Source organism: Engystomops pustulosus, chromosome 1, assembly GCF_040894005.1.
Source record: "Engystomops pustulosus chromosome 1, aEngPut4.maternal, whole genome shotgun sequence".
Classification (NCBI taxonomy): Eukaryota; Metazoa; Chordata; class Amphibia; order Anura; family Leptodactylidae; genus Engystomops; species Engystomops pustulosus.
Genome location: NC_092411.1, coordinates 121,552,313 through 121,567,314, shown reverse-complemented (window position 1 = coordinate 121,567,314; position 15,002 = coordinate 121,552,313). Strand labels below are relative to the sequence as shown.

The 15,002-nt window shown below is 43.2% G+C and overlaps 1 protein-coding gene across 7 annotated transcripts in view; it reads right to left on the bottom strand.

Moving 5' to 3' along the window:
• The window catches only part of LOC140132791 (programmed cell death 1 ligand 1-like), a 66,151-nt gene extending 54,236 nt beyond the window's left edge, over positions 1-11,915 (bottom strand). For 6 of the 7 annotated variants that reach the window (XM_072152043.1, XM_072152019.1, XM_072152061.1 and 3 more), the window contains exons 1-2: positions 11,844-11,915; positions 10,473-10,552 (exon numbers count right to left, since the gene is read on the bottom strand). The gene's annotated coding sequence lies outside the window, so the exon portion shown is untranslated. The remainder of the gene's footprint in view (positions 1-10,472; positions 10,553-11,843) is intronic. The other variant, XM_072152026.1, reaches the window with a different exon arrangement.
• Between the last annotated feature and the right edge of the window lie 3,087 nt (positions 11,916-15,002).

The following is a 15,002-nucleotide window of genomic DNA, read 5'->3' as shown; positions in this document are numbered from 1 at the left end:
CCAGTAATCACTGTATGCAGCTCCCCCAGCAATCACTGTATACAGCTCCCCCAGCAATCACTATATACAGCTCCCCCCAGCAATCACTATATACAGCTCCCCCCAGCAATCACTATATACAGCTCCCCCAGTAATCACTGTATACAGCTCCCACAGTAATCACTGTATATAGCTCCCCCAGCAATCACTGTATACAGCTCCCCCCAGCAATCACTCTATACAGCCTCCCCAGTAATCACTGTATACAGCTCCCCCAGCAATCAATGTATACAGCTCCCCCAGCAATCACTGTATACAGCTCCCTCAGTAATCACTATATACAGCTCCCCCAGCAATCAATGTATACAGCTCCCCCAGCAATCAAGGTATACAGCTCCCTCAGTAATCACTGTATACAGCTCCCCCCCCGCAATCACTATATACAACTCCCCCAGCAATCACGATATACAGTTCCCCAATAACTATATACACACCCCCTATAATAACTATATACAGATTCATATTATTGCTATATAGACACCCTGCTACAGACGCACCATGAGTCGCGGCGCAGTGACGTCACACGCGGTGACGTCACACACTGCGTCGTCACCGAGCGGCAGGGCGCCACCATCTTTATTTACTTCGATCGTCTATGGCAGAGCAGGGAACTTATTGTTCCCTTGCTCTGCCATAGATTTAAGGCAGACATATCAGCAGCATATGGCCCGCAGCCTGGGAAGCCCGGCAACTGTTGGCGATCGCCCCAACTGTTGGCGATCGCCCCAAATTGGTGGGGGCCCCTTTAAAGGTGAAGTGGTGGAGGCCCCGGGGCTCACGCCCCGCGAGCCCCCCCCTATGATCCGACTCTGGTAGCAGCCATAGCGGCTGCTATGGGGCCCGCAGTATCAGGAGGCCCAGTCATCTGACCTGACACACTAAACAATGTTAAATGTGCACCATTTAATACATATAGGGGGTCATTTACTAAGGGCCCGATTCGCGTTTTCCCGACGTGTTACCCGAATATTTCCGATTTGCGCCGCTTGTTCATGAATTTCCCCGGGTTTTTAGCGCACGCGATCGGATTGTGGCGCATCGGGGCCGGCATGCGCGCGACAGAAATCGGGGGGGCGTGGCCGAACGAAAACCTGACGTATTCGGAAAAACCGCCGCATTTAAAAACCGAAAATGTGTCGCTTGGGGAGCGCTCACCTTCACCTTCTATGGGATGGTGCATTCCGGGGCGTTAAGATTATTTTCGGCGCTGCAGCGCCACCTGGTGGACGGCGGAGGAACTACCATCTTAAATCCCAGCCGGACCCGAATCCTGTGCAGAGAACGCGCCGCTGGATCGCGAATGGGCCGGGTAAGTAAATGTGCCCCATAATGCTGCAAATTGTACATAATTATATGTACATAACAGTGAAATCTTCTACAGTACACAGTTGGGAGAATTGTCGAGGGAGGAGACAGCAGGACTCTCATCTCTAGCTTTCTGCCGTCTACTTCCCGCATGTGGTCTACAGTTACTTGAGTGCCCTCACCCTGGGATAATAAGACTGCCTAGCATAGGGGGAAGGGGCCTCATTCTGAAGTCTGCTATGGGGCCCAATCTTTCCTAGTAATGCCCCTGTGTGGTTTAGATATTGCTACCAGATCATATCTTCTTAAGGTATAAAAGCATTTAATTAACTTCCTGACTAAAAACTTTACCAACTCCCCCCTTGCTTCCTCTGAACTAGCACATTTTGAGCCCTTTGTCAAGCTAAAAACAAATAGTTTGCTCCTCTGACAATCTAAATGTATTTGTTTAGTTTTTTCCCAAGAAACCTCACATTATATAGGTAAAATGCCTCATACTCATCCAACATACAGGGAGAGATTTATTAATCTATGTATGCCAGAATTCTGGAGTTTCTTCCACTTGAAATGATGTGCATCACATGGGGTAAACAAGGGTTTAATGCACATATGGTGGTTATGTCCTGGGTTCAGGGAGTTATGGACTGCTGTCTTTGTTCAATATAACAAATTATGGTCTGTATTGATTTCTGCTCATCCTGAAATTGCCCATCTCTCCATGCACCCTGGCTCCATCTCATCTTTCAAGAAAGGTCATTGTCTATGTCATTGTATCTTGGTGGTGTTTTAAATGATATGGAAATCTTTAATGCCCCCCCAATTAAGGCCCAATGGCCGGAAGCATTAGATCATATGATGCAAATGGAGGAGATGAGAGCCAGGGAACAAATGACAACATTTCAATCCATTTTTGACTTTGGCTTAAAAAAAACCTGATGTTGTAAACTATAACAAACAGAGGGTTGTGGACCCACTGCACTATCCAACTGTTTCGACTTTGGGCCACACAAAGTGACGTTTCTGCAGAGGAATTGCAAGGTCACTCACTACCTCTTATTGTGGTCTGGTAAGGAAAGCATTTGGCCCAGGTGGGTAGTAAAAAAGGTTCTAAAAAGACATCAGTCATCAAGTCCAACCTATACATCAAAACCAGAAGACAAAACCATGCCAAACTGAGGCCAATTGGCCCAATGAAAGGAAAAATTCCTTCCTGACCCCTGATATGGGTGTTACAATAACTCCCTGTATCAACCTAAACTACTAACAAAAAGTTTTTTTCCCGTATGATATTATTGCTCTTCAGAAAAGCGTCCAGGCCCCTCTTGAACATTTTAAAATTATCAGCCATTATCAGCCTGTCTCCCACAGGTCCCGCTAGCCTTAAATAAGCAGCCTACCTCGGCGATATGGGCAACAGGAGAAAAGCCAAGCCTCCCGCAGTCTCCCTGGAACGATCCGGCACCCCGCAAGTACCCACATTAGTGGATACGCGGGGGGTCTCATCCAGGGAACGTACCCCACAACTCCTGCTACCACACTCCCTGCAACCCCTGACTTGGGTTCTCCCCTAGGCTCCGGGGCCACCAGCACTGGCCAAGAGAGGCCATATCAGGAGGCCCTGCTGCAATTCCCAGCACGGATCTCAGCCTCCCAGCAGCCATGTGCCCAGCATGGGGACCCCACGCACTGCCAGGATACATTCCAGGTACAGACGGCCCAACAAGATGAGCATACAGGGCCTCAGGAAAGCTATCAGCACTCTGATAAGTGTCCCCTAAGAAAACCCTTAATTTGGTGAGACTGTTATCTTTGAAGTTAAGGGCCTTAACTCAAATAGTAAGCATTACTTACTGCTGCAGGAATTTAAGAGGTTGTCCCCAGACATTGCATTCCTGCAGGAGACCCACATCTCCAGTTCAGGCTCCTGCAGATTTGCGAGATGTCACTACCGAACAGGCTTTCCTGGCGTGTTCCCACACAAGAAAAGCAAGGGTTGCAATTCTAGTGTCTCGTTCTGGCCCTCTTACAGTTTCTAGCTCCTTTTCTGACCTAGAAGGCAGATAAATTATGTTACAGGACTCACTGGGGGGTCTTCCCATACTTTCCCATACATTTCATTTCTTTCCAAAATTCTGACCTGACTGACACAATACAGGGGACTCCAGTCCTAGTGGGAAGTGACCTTAATGCTCCCTTCTCAGAAGGCAGGGACAGACTTTCAATCCCTGCCTCCCCCGTCGCGACAGTCCCAGCGTTTGGCCTCTGCCTTCCGGAGGCTGATCTGCCAACACGACCCATATGACCTATCTATATGACCTCTCCATATGACCTGTGGAGAGTGGATAACCCAAGGGCCAGGACATACTCTTTCTACTCCCTCCCTCCCCCCACAATACGCACACCCGCGTGAGGAGTCTTCCATTGAAACAATTACATGGTCAGATCACTCCCCAGTAACACCCAACCTTGGTTTCACCCGCATCCCACCCCCACCGTCACCACATCCACTGCGCTGGAGACTCAATGTAAAGCTACTTTCTAACCCTGCGCTACGAGCAGAATTGCCTTCTCCATTACTTTACAGAAAATACCCCCCTGCCCACTCCCACACAATTTTGTGGGAAGCGCATAAAGCAGTTATTCGTGGTGACTGTATGTCAGTCACATCTTGTAAAAAACACCTTATTCAGGCAGTTCGGACACAGTGTGAAAAGGAGCTACGCTTGCTGGAGTCCCGACTGATGACTAACCGTCCTTTGGATTGCTAAGAAGAGTAGTGGATGCTAGAGCTAGACTGCGTGAATATTTGTTCATGAACAGCGACTAACTACTTTGCTACTCCCGTAGGCGTTTTTATGAATATGGTTATGAGGCTCATACCCTTCTTGCCAATCAATTAAGAGCCCAAGGCGGTATTAAAGACTCCTCTGGGGTGACTCAGTATGACGCAACTAAAGAAGCCCGAGTATTCGAGGATTTCTATAGCAACCTATATGCTCTTCCACCCAGGATTCCCAGGGACAGCACAGTAATGACAGACCAATTGCGCCATTACTTAGCTGACTGTAATCTTCCGTCCCTTTCTTCAGAGGCATTGAATGATTTGAACCAAGAAATAACAATAGAAGAACTGTCGGAAGTGGTTAAAGCCCTGCCCAATGGCAAGGCCCCTGGCCCAGACGGCTTTACTTACATGTACTATAAAACATATGGGGAGGTTTTGCTTCCTCATATGGTTCAGTTATACAATGCCTTCCTTAAAGGAACGCCTATACCTGATACTATGTTAAATTCATATATTACTGTACTCCCCAAACCAGGTAAGGACCCATTAATTTGCGCTAGCTACAGACCAATAATTCAGACTTAAAAATCTTTACTTAATTATTTGCAGATAGGTTAAATAACTGGCCTCCCCAACTGGTCCACAAGTACCAGGTGGGCTTTGTCAGATTCCGCTAAACAGGGGATAATACACGAAGGGCAGCTGACCTCTTGAAAGTCATAAGACACCAAGGGAAGAAGGCGCTCTTTCTTAGCCTTGATGCTGAAAAGGCATTCAATCGCCTGGATTGGACTTTCATGTTTGCTACCCTTCAATGCTTTGGGTTTAGGGGCCCCTTTCTACAAGCCAATACTCTACTCCACATGCGGTAGTCCGTCTGCCACATGCACGCTCCACCCCTTTTCCCATACGAAATGACACACACCAGGGTTGCCCACTCTCCCCCCTGTTGTATGTCCTAAGCATCAAGCCCCTAGCGGCTTATATTAGGGCAAACCCTGACGTGTCAGGAATAACTGTGGGCAATACACAATTTAAAATTTCCTTGTTTGCGTATACAGGCAGTCTCCGGGTTACGTACAAGATAGGGTCCGGAGTTTTGTTCTTAAGTTGAATTTGTATGTAAGTCGAAACTGTATATTTTATAATTGTAGATCCAGACCAAAAAAAAATTTGGCCCCGGTGACAAGTGGAGTTTAAACATTTTTTGCCGTAATGGGACCAAGGCTTATCAATAAAGCTTAATTACAGACATATTAGAGCTGATTATTGCAGTCTTGGACTATATTAAAGCATTCAAAAAGCTTCACCAAAGGTCAGAGGGGTCTGTCTGTAACTATGAGTTGTCTGTAAGTCGGGTGTCCTTAAGTAGGGGACCGTCTGTAATGTCTTGCTTACCCTATCCAACCCGGTGGTGAGTCTACCAAATTTGCATGAAACCTTGAAAGAATATAGCAACCTATCTGGATATAAAATTAACTGAACCAAGACTGAAGCCCTTCCCATTAATCTACCCCAGAGGGAACTCATGGCGTTACAATCAGTTTTCCCTTACTATTGGAAAAGTTCCTCCTTAAAATACCTGGGTATTAATCTTACCTTCACCTATGGTGAGCTTTTTGAGGCCAACTTTATACCCCTGTTTCAAGAAATTCAGTCCCTCTTAGATAAGTGGAACCCATTGCATATTTCACTTTTGGGGACGCATTGCAGCAATAAAAATGTCAGTCCTATTACTTGTTTGAAACATTGCCTGTTAGAGTGCAGATGTCCTGGTTGAATAGACTGCAGTCTAGATGTCTGGATTATGTCTAGAATGGGCGTAGACACCGTATCCCCAAATCAGTTATGACGGTTTGAGCCCCCAGTGGAGGCCTAGTCTTTCCTGACTTGAAACTGTACTATTCTGAGAGCCATCTCAGGCATATAGCTTTCTGGTCAGTGTTCGCGGCTGTTGGAAGTATGACATGATGTGGCTTGAGACAGTTTAAGGGTCTTTGTGGACAGAGGAAGAACTAAGCCATAAATGCCTACATTGCCCCTAATAAAGATTGCAGAGACAGCTGCATGTGTTAACAATGGACTGTGCTATTACACCTGGAGGCCATTGCCCCCTGGAGATTCTACCAGATCCTGTGGGAAACAAAGACTCAAGTTACTTGTCCTGCAAGGTTGTGGGATAAGAATGTATTGATTCTACATCATCATTGGATTGGCCAAGACAGTGGTGGAGGTGGGATGATGGGCAATGTGTGTGAGCTATGTGTGTGTGTATATGAGATGGTATACAGATCTTTAGAGAGAGCACTTCCTTCCCCACCGTCTGTCCCTTAGTTAGTTTATCCCTGTATTGTACCCTTAATAAATCCCCTATAAAGATCCATTGAATATTAACTGGCACCCCAAAAACCAAGCAGATTTTACAGCGGCGTATAACAGGTGGACTGAGATAGAGAAATTATGGCTAGCCCCTTACCACCCAGCCACTCTAATATGGAAATGATCTCCTCCTCCCTCTTGGGACCTATACAGTTTACACAGGACATCTGGCTTAAATGTAGGGTCTGATTCCAATTATCCACTGACCCCACACTTTTTTACCCCGCACCTCCCTGATAGTGTGTCTTCTGCAGGGTTCAGACCTTGGTTCCAGGCCTGGAAGTTCCAGATAAAGGACTTTATAGATGCCCACACAAAGCAAATTCTTCTGTTTCCTACGCTGGTGGACAGGCATTCCGAACTGGAAAGGGGGCTATTCTGCTATCAGCAGATTAGATGTTTTATAGTAGCTACTATAGGCCCAGACGCAGTCCCGAGGCCCACCCTCTTTGAGTTGTTATGCGCCAGCGGCCCATCTACTAAATGTCTAATCTGTACTAGCTATAGCACCCTTAATTCCCCAAGGACATCAAAATTTTTGGTGCATAAGTACATGGATGGATGGTAAGCTTGGATAGGCAGACACTTTTAAAAAAAAAAAGGCAAGTCATCTGGGCTAGAGCGACAAAATCCTCTATTAACAGCCTTAATAAGGAAAACCAAATTAAGATCCTTATGCACTGGTACCACACCCTGGAATTACTTCATAAATTTAATCCTGACATGCCTAATGCATGTTGGCGCTGTAATGTAGCAGGGGGTTCTCTGATGCATATATTTTGGGACTGGCCCCGTATAGGACCCTATAGGAATTCAGTTAAACAGCGGGTTATGGAATTGCTGGGTTTGGACATCTCCCTAGACCCAGCGGTATACCTACTCAACCTGCTGCCTTGGAATGTATGAGCTTCAAGTGCCAAGCTGCTCCTTCACGTACTCGCTGCTGCCAACTGTCTAATTTCACTTTTCTGGAAGAAACCTTCTTTAGGACATGAGGTCAATGGAACACCTGACTGCTCAAGTAAACAACCAAATGGATAAGTTTGATGCTGTATGGTCCACCTGGGATGACTTCTCTGCAATGTATCAACCTAGATAAATGTGCCAGAAACTCTGTATGTTTTTTCCCCCTTCCCTTTTCATTAGATGTCATGTACGAGCCAGGAATATGAGTTTTTATGTTCAAGTTTGTGTTTATTACTATTACATGCTTTGCATTTCAATATTTGGTAATTGAAGTTCACAGGTGTTCTTTGGCTGGGCGTTCCCAGTATCACGGGTGTTGGCCCGGACTTATGCTTGTGCTTCGCCCTTGCTAGGGCTGATGTAACTGTGACCATTATACTTGAAAATACAAATAAAGAGTTGATAGAAAAAAAAAAAAAAATTAACAGCCATTACAACATTTTGTGGCAGAGATTTCCATAGTCTCACTGCTTGCACAATAAGGAACCTTTGTCTATGGCAATGGTATAACCGCCCCTCCTCTAGGCATAGAAGATGCCCCTTTATATGGGTCACAGGCCTAGGTATAAAAAGATCTTTGGAGAGACCTCTGTACTGACCATTCAGGTATTTGTACCATGTAATGAGGTCTCCAAATTTTGTATTTGCATTGTAGACCCCCCATTCCCCTAATAATCTTGGTTGCTCTCCTCTGCACCCAATCCAGTTCTGCTATGTCCTTTTTATACACTGGTGCCCAAAACTGTACACAATATTCCATGTGTGGTCTGACCAGTGATTTGTGTATTCCTTTCTTAATACATCCCATAATTATATTTTGTGTATTTTAACAATCCAAATGAAAAATGCATAATTCCACCTGTGTAGCAAAAACAAGATATCTTTATTGTAGTCTTCTCTGATACATTCAATGCAATAAAAACTGACACAAGGTAGAGACAGGAGTCAAGGCATCAGCCTACGCGTTTCGGATAGAATCTCTATCCTTATTCACGGCTCATAATTTTATTTGCTTTAGCAGCAGACGCCTAGCACTGGTCCCAAAATCGAGCTTACTATTTACCAATACTCCCACATCCAACAGTTTTACCAAGAAATGTATCATTTAACACATAACTATGATTTTATTTACTGAAACCCAAGCGCATAACTTTACATTTATCAATATTTAAACTCATTTGTCAGCCCAGGCCTCCAGTTTCCACAATCCCTCTGTAATATTATACTATCCTCCTCTGCATTAATTACTTTACAGAGCATAGTCACAGACAGTCCAGATCATGGAAGGCAGCAATCCAGCGTAATCCAATTGACAAGCCAAAGGTCAGGGCCAGGAAGCAAACAGAAAGTCCCAGGTATAGCTAATACATTATGGCAAGGATCAGGATGGTTTGAAAGTGCTAGGGCACGCAGAAGAATGACTAGCAGCAGGAAAAGTGACAAGATGGTGGCTTAGGCAAGTAACCCAGCAGAGGGCACGCACTGCCACCATTACATAAAATTAATTCATAGTATCATAGTTTCTACAGTTGAAAAAAGACACATCAAGTTCAACCAAGGAAGGGAAGAGATTGGATGAGGAAGGGATTTAGGGGAAACAATTCTATATAACAACACCATCAATTTAGGTGTAAAAAGGCATCTAGACCCTTCTTGCAGCTCTCTGCTGTCCCTGCTGTGACCAGCGCCTGAGGCAGGCTATTAAACAGATTGACGCCTCTGGTGATTAAACCTTGATTTCTCCAGGCGGAGACAGTGCCCTCTGGTTTTTTGATTTGATTTAATCTGGAACAACTTACCACCATATTTTTTGTATGGACCATTCATATATTTATATAAATTATTCATGTCCCCTCGTAGTTGTCTCATTTTCAGACTAAATAAATCTAGTTGTTTTAATCTTTCCTCACAACTGAGACCCTCCATACCCCTTATCTTTTTGTGGCTCTTTGTTGAACCCTCTCCTGCTCCAGGGCATCCTTTTTATGGACCGGGGCCCAGAACTGGACAGCATATTCCAGGTGAGGCTGAACCAATGCCTTCTACAGTGGTAATATTACATTACTATCCTGAGAGTCCATACCATATTTAATACATGACTTTAGAGGCAGCTGATTGACATTGCATGCTGTTATTTAATTTATGATCTACTAGTACACCCAGAACCTTCTCAACAGGGGACTCTCCAAGATTTACTCCCCCAAGGACATATGTTGCCTGTGGATTATTAGCCCCCAAGTGCATAACCTTACATTTGTCCACATTAAACCTCATTCGACAAATGGATGACCAAACACTTAGTTTGTCCAAGTCACCCTGCAGCCTATGAACATCCTCCATAGATTATTCTCATCTGCACATTGATATTTAATTTAATTCACCCGTCCTATACATTCATTTCTTCAACTGGATGTTATTAGAAAATGTTCCTGTGTGAAGATTAGTTCCCATAAATGTAGCCATGTTTTTGCAAATTCAATGAACGGGAGTTACTGCATGTCCCATTAGTAGAAACCAGCAGTGAAACAGTTACATGCATATAGGGGCATATTTACTAAGGGTCCGCGGACCGCAATTGCGCCGGGTTTCTCGACTATTTCCGTTTTGTGCCGCATTTAACAGGGGTTTTAACAGGCATTCAGATTTTGGCACAATCGCACCGACTTTCATCAACACAAATCAGGGGCGCGGAAGCAACACATGCAGGATCTCAGGCGCACAATCTTGTTGAATCGCGGCAGACTTCATCCTTGTCGGACAACGCACCTCGGGGATCGCGCAGGGACCAGGTAAGTAAATGTGTTCCATAGTTTGTGCTGTGTGAGCACTAATAGTTAATAGCTTTTCTTATGTGCATAACGTGTTAGGAGAGCAGAAGGTGGGGAGGCTGCTGCAGAGGATTGACATAGCTTGAGGTGCAGAGAGAGAGTCAGAGAAAGTTCTGCATAATTACAAACTGGGATAGAGGGGCTGATACCGAAGAGGGAAGAACTTTTACCTTGCTGTTCTGTGCAGTAGACTTCTGAATCTATAGCAATAACGGCAATGGCTCTTGGGGTTTTGGTTGGTTGTTCATGCCTAACAGAGTGAAATAGTGAAACATTATGAAATAACTTACTCATGAAATAGTACTCAACAGATTTGTGTCTCTCTCTCTGTCCCTATCATGTTTCTCTTTCTTTTTCTCCTCACTGATCACTTATCACTTTCTTTATCTCTTAAATCTAAGCTGTTCTGAGCCAAACATCAAAAGCTTCTTTCTAATTAGTAGTCACAATACCCACAAAATGGCTGCATTCCATAGATTAGCAGTTTTATAGTGTCAATCACTCATTCCATCAGTTGTCAGTAACCTCACATCTAAAGTCCCTCAGTACTGGGTGAGAGCAGCCTTAAGAGCATCATGGGGAATTCTACATGGTCATCTTCTATTGTCATTTGATCTATTTTCTCTGGTTCTACTTTCAGATCACTTTGGTCTTATTTACCAACTCACAACAAATTGGCCAATTACATCATATACAGATGAGATGTGTTTAAATTTGATCACCCTGCAACATGGTCTCTTCCTCTTTTCTGTAACAATAGTCAGTAGTCCTGATTGTAACATACATTTAAATAACATTTAAATACTTTTTTTCTGTAGATTTTATGATATATACTTCAGGTATATATATATATATACTTAGGTATACTTAGGTATAAAAAGATCTTTGGAGAGACCTCTGTACTGACCATTCAGGTATTTGTACCATGTAATGAGGTCTCCAAATGTTGTAATCTTTCATTGCATTGTAGACCCCCCATTCCCCTAATAATCTTGGTTGCTCTCCTCTGCACCCAATCCAGTTCTGCTATGTCCTTTTTATACACTGGTGCCCAAAACTGTACACAATATTCCATGTGTGGTCTGACCAGTGATTTGTGTATTCCTTTCTTCCATCCCATAATTATATTTTGTGTATTTTAACAATCCAAATGAAAAATGTTAGAATAAAATTGTTAGAAACAGGGATACTGTAATGGACTCTTTCATTTTCCTAGACTTCAAGGGATTCAGTTATTGTCTGCCCTAGACCAGCAGGGGTGCAGGCATAAAAGTCTTTACTACCCTTGACCAACAGTTTTAACAAAATATCTACCGGTAATTGTCTATTTAGACATACAACAGAGACAGCTTTGTAGAAATGCTGAGAAACTGACAAAAGTACATGACATGAACATTTCCCTATTAACTTATTTCTAAACATTTACCTCTCTGCCCCTTTTGGCAACATAAAACCTTTTCTAGACTCAGCCTTGTGGCTCTAGACAGCCCGTTATTTGCAGAAATGTCACCTTATGTAGCATAAAAATCTTTATTCCTTACCTGAATATATCCTTCTCTGCATACAGCTTGTAAAATGTACCAGGAAGATTTCTGTACCTACTTTCATTTTCATTTAATGTTCAATGACCTAGTACAAATACTGGGAACAGCTGTAGCTATGATACATGGATAGGATGTGGCTTGTTGGCTATTTGCCTATCACAAACAACATTTCTGATATGTGTCAGATTTATTGCGTAATGCATATAAATGTATGTTTTTAAAATATGCCAATGAGCTCTAGGTGCCTGATGTCTGCAGACGTGTGTTTTTCCAGAGCTCCATTTACCTGATCGGGTCTTATCTTCTCCAGGTTTCCCATCATCTGTGTGTTGTTACCTGAAACAACCCACCTCTCCACTATCTGCAGCAGATAGCAAAACAGTCTTAGTGCCCCCACACAGTAGCCAGTAGTCACAGTTCCTGTCCACAGTAGCCAATATAGTAACAATAGATAGTAGCTAGTAGACATAATGGGGAGTATTTATCAGGGCTTCTGCTCCATACGAGTGGCATAGAAGCCCTGAAATAATCGCATGGCCGGCAGGGATTGGGCCTGTGCACTTATTGCAGCCAACAAATTTTCACAGCTCCGTACACTGTAAGTATAAAAAAGTTATTAGCGTCAGAAGATGTCGAAACAAAGAACTTTTTTGGACAGAAGGTTGAATTTTTTAAAATATATCAAAACGCTGGTCTTCAAAAGCTGGGCCTAGGCCCAAGAACGGACTGTAGTCACCCGGTCCTGGCCCACGGTCTGGCGGTTGAAGAAAAAAGAAATCGGTATTTCCCTCTAGCACTTCTCTTCACGCTTCACCCCGCGGCTCAATCTTCTTCTATCCTCAAATTCCCTGCAGTGCCAGCAGAGGCACGTCTATGCTCTCTGCCGCATGCACCCGGTATGATGATGTAATCAGGCGGCGACATGGCCGTGTCATAGCAGGTGCATGTGGTAGAGAGCATAGACGTACCTCTGCTGGCACTGCAGGGAATCTGGAAATAGAGGAAGCCAGAGCAGTGGAGTGCAGAAAATAAGTGTTTTCTTTATTTTTATGGGGCCTCCGCTGTGAACAATTAATAATGGGGGGGGACACTGCAGGGCACATTTTCTGGGGGGGAGCAATTCAGGGGACATTTTCTAGGGGGTACTGATGCTGGGGACATATTATTGCGGGAGCAATGCTGGGGACATATTATGGGGGAAGCAATGCTGGGGACATTTTATGGGGGGAGGGACACTGCTGGGACATGCTATTAGTGAAGGAAGGCTGCCGCTGGACATGTTATTAGTGAGGGAGGCCACTACTGGACATTTATTGGTGAGTGGAGGTTGCTGCTGGGACATTTTATTAAGAGTAGCAGCTGAATTTCCCACCCTTGGTATCTCGGGTTTTCACTCAGGTCAGCTTACCCTTGTGTATATGTGGTATGTATATTTTTTTTCTCACAGTAAAAAGCCCAAAGCCAAGGGGACTTTATAGGTGTGTGTGTGTGGGGTGGGGGGGGGGGGGTTGCTGTAGAAAAAGGGATGTTATAATCCCTTTTTTGTAGCCTTCTTCTTATGGAGACATTAAAAGGGCACTTGATATGATTTGGGGTTAGATATGGAATATTTTGGGTGCAGGCAGGCCCCAGATATAAAAAGGATGGGGAACACTGTATTTAAACACAATAAAACCTACATAAATTTGGTATCCCCGTGAGGGTGCTGACCCATAGAATAAAGAAGACAAGTCATTTGAATCGCAGAGTGAAAGCTGTAAAAACTAAGCCCACAAGAAAATGGTGCAAATAAATATTTTCACCAATTTCATTTGCCCACAAGAAAATGGTGCAAATAAATATTTTCATCAATTTCATTTGCATTTTGAATTTTTTTCCCACTTCCCAGAACACGGCATGGAATATTAAATAACATCACTATAAAGTACCATTTGTTACACAGAAAACAAGCCCACACACAGCTCCACACATGGGAAAATAGAAAAAGTTAAACATTTTTGAAGGTGGGAAGTGAAATACTGAAAACACAACAACAAAAAGGACCAAATTACATTATTTACCTCCCTAAATTTCGTACCCCTCTACTACAAATGTAATCCTCATTTGTATAATGAGGGTTACATCATTGCTGAGCCTCTGTATTCAGATAGGGTCCAGCGGTGAAGGATGGTGCTGAGCTGAGCCAGCATTCTGCAGAGGAGTAAGTACAGCATGTTTGTTAATTTTATACTTCCCAGGGAAGTACAAAAAATCCCTGACAACCCCTAAAGATCTGAATTGCAATCAAAAACAATAAAAGGTGATTCATTTCTGTTTTGCCTATTATGACCAAGCATTATTTAGACACTCTGGAGAGCACATAAAGATTTCATTCAAGCATGATGACAAGAATATATATTAGTGTCATGTACTATAACATATATGGATGATATGCAAAGGGTGTGGTTGTTAGTACTTTCGAATGTAATTGTATGTCTGCATGAACCCTTATATTAAAATAATTGTAAATAAGATATGTTTGAGCAGACAAACTCTGAGAATAATTCTCATTATGCTATCTCCATTGTAGAAAGGTAACCATAAACTGACACCTTCTGGTTGTATGATATAAGCGAGAGACAACGCCCCTTTGTCTATTTATTAGGACTCTGATCTCTTGCAATTAGTATTGTAAATACAGTTTACTATACTTTTCATTGTGATTTTCTTTTAACCGTTGGTCACTTTTTACATCTTTATCAATATTGTTCTCTCATTACACCCTGTCCTTTGCCCCCCACTTTCTCAACAAGAAGATATGGACAAAAGATAAGAAAACTTTTTTATAAAATTATCTTATACCAGTAATTTCTAGCTGATGATTTCACATCTAAATTTCCCCAAACATTCCTTCCTTATTCTTTATCTTGTGTTAATCAGCACACAATAGTGATGAGGGAAGGATGTGCAGCACTTTCCCCTTAGTCCTCTTTTTATGGCATCATCAGTTCCTGTACATAATGAATCCTTGTGAAGATAAATTCATGTGAATTGCCACCATTATGCCACAAATCTGAATATATCAGCATTGAAAGTGGGCCCAGACTTAACAAAGCACTCTGGTAAAATGTTTTACTTTTTATTCTTTCCCTAAAGCGCCAAAATATACAATACAGT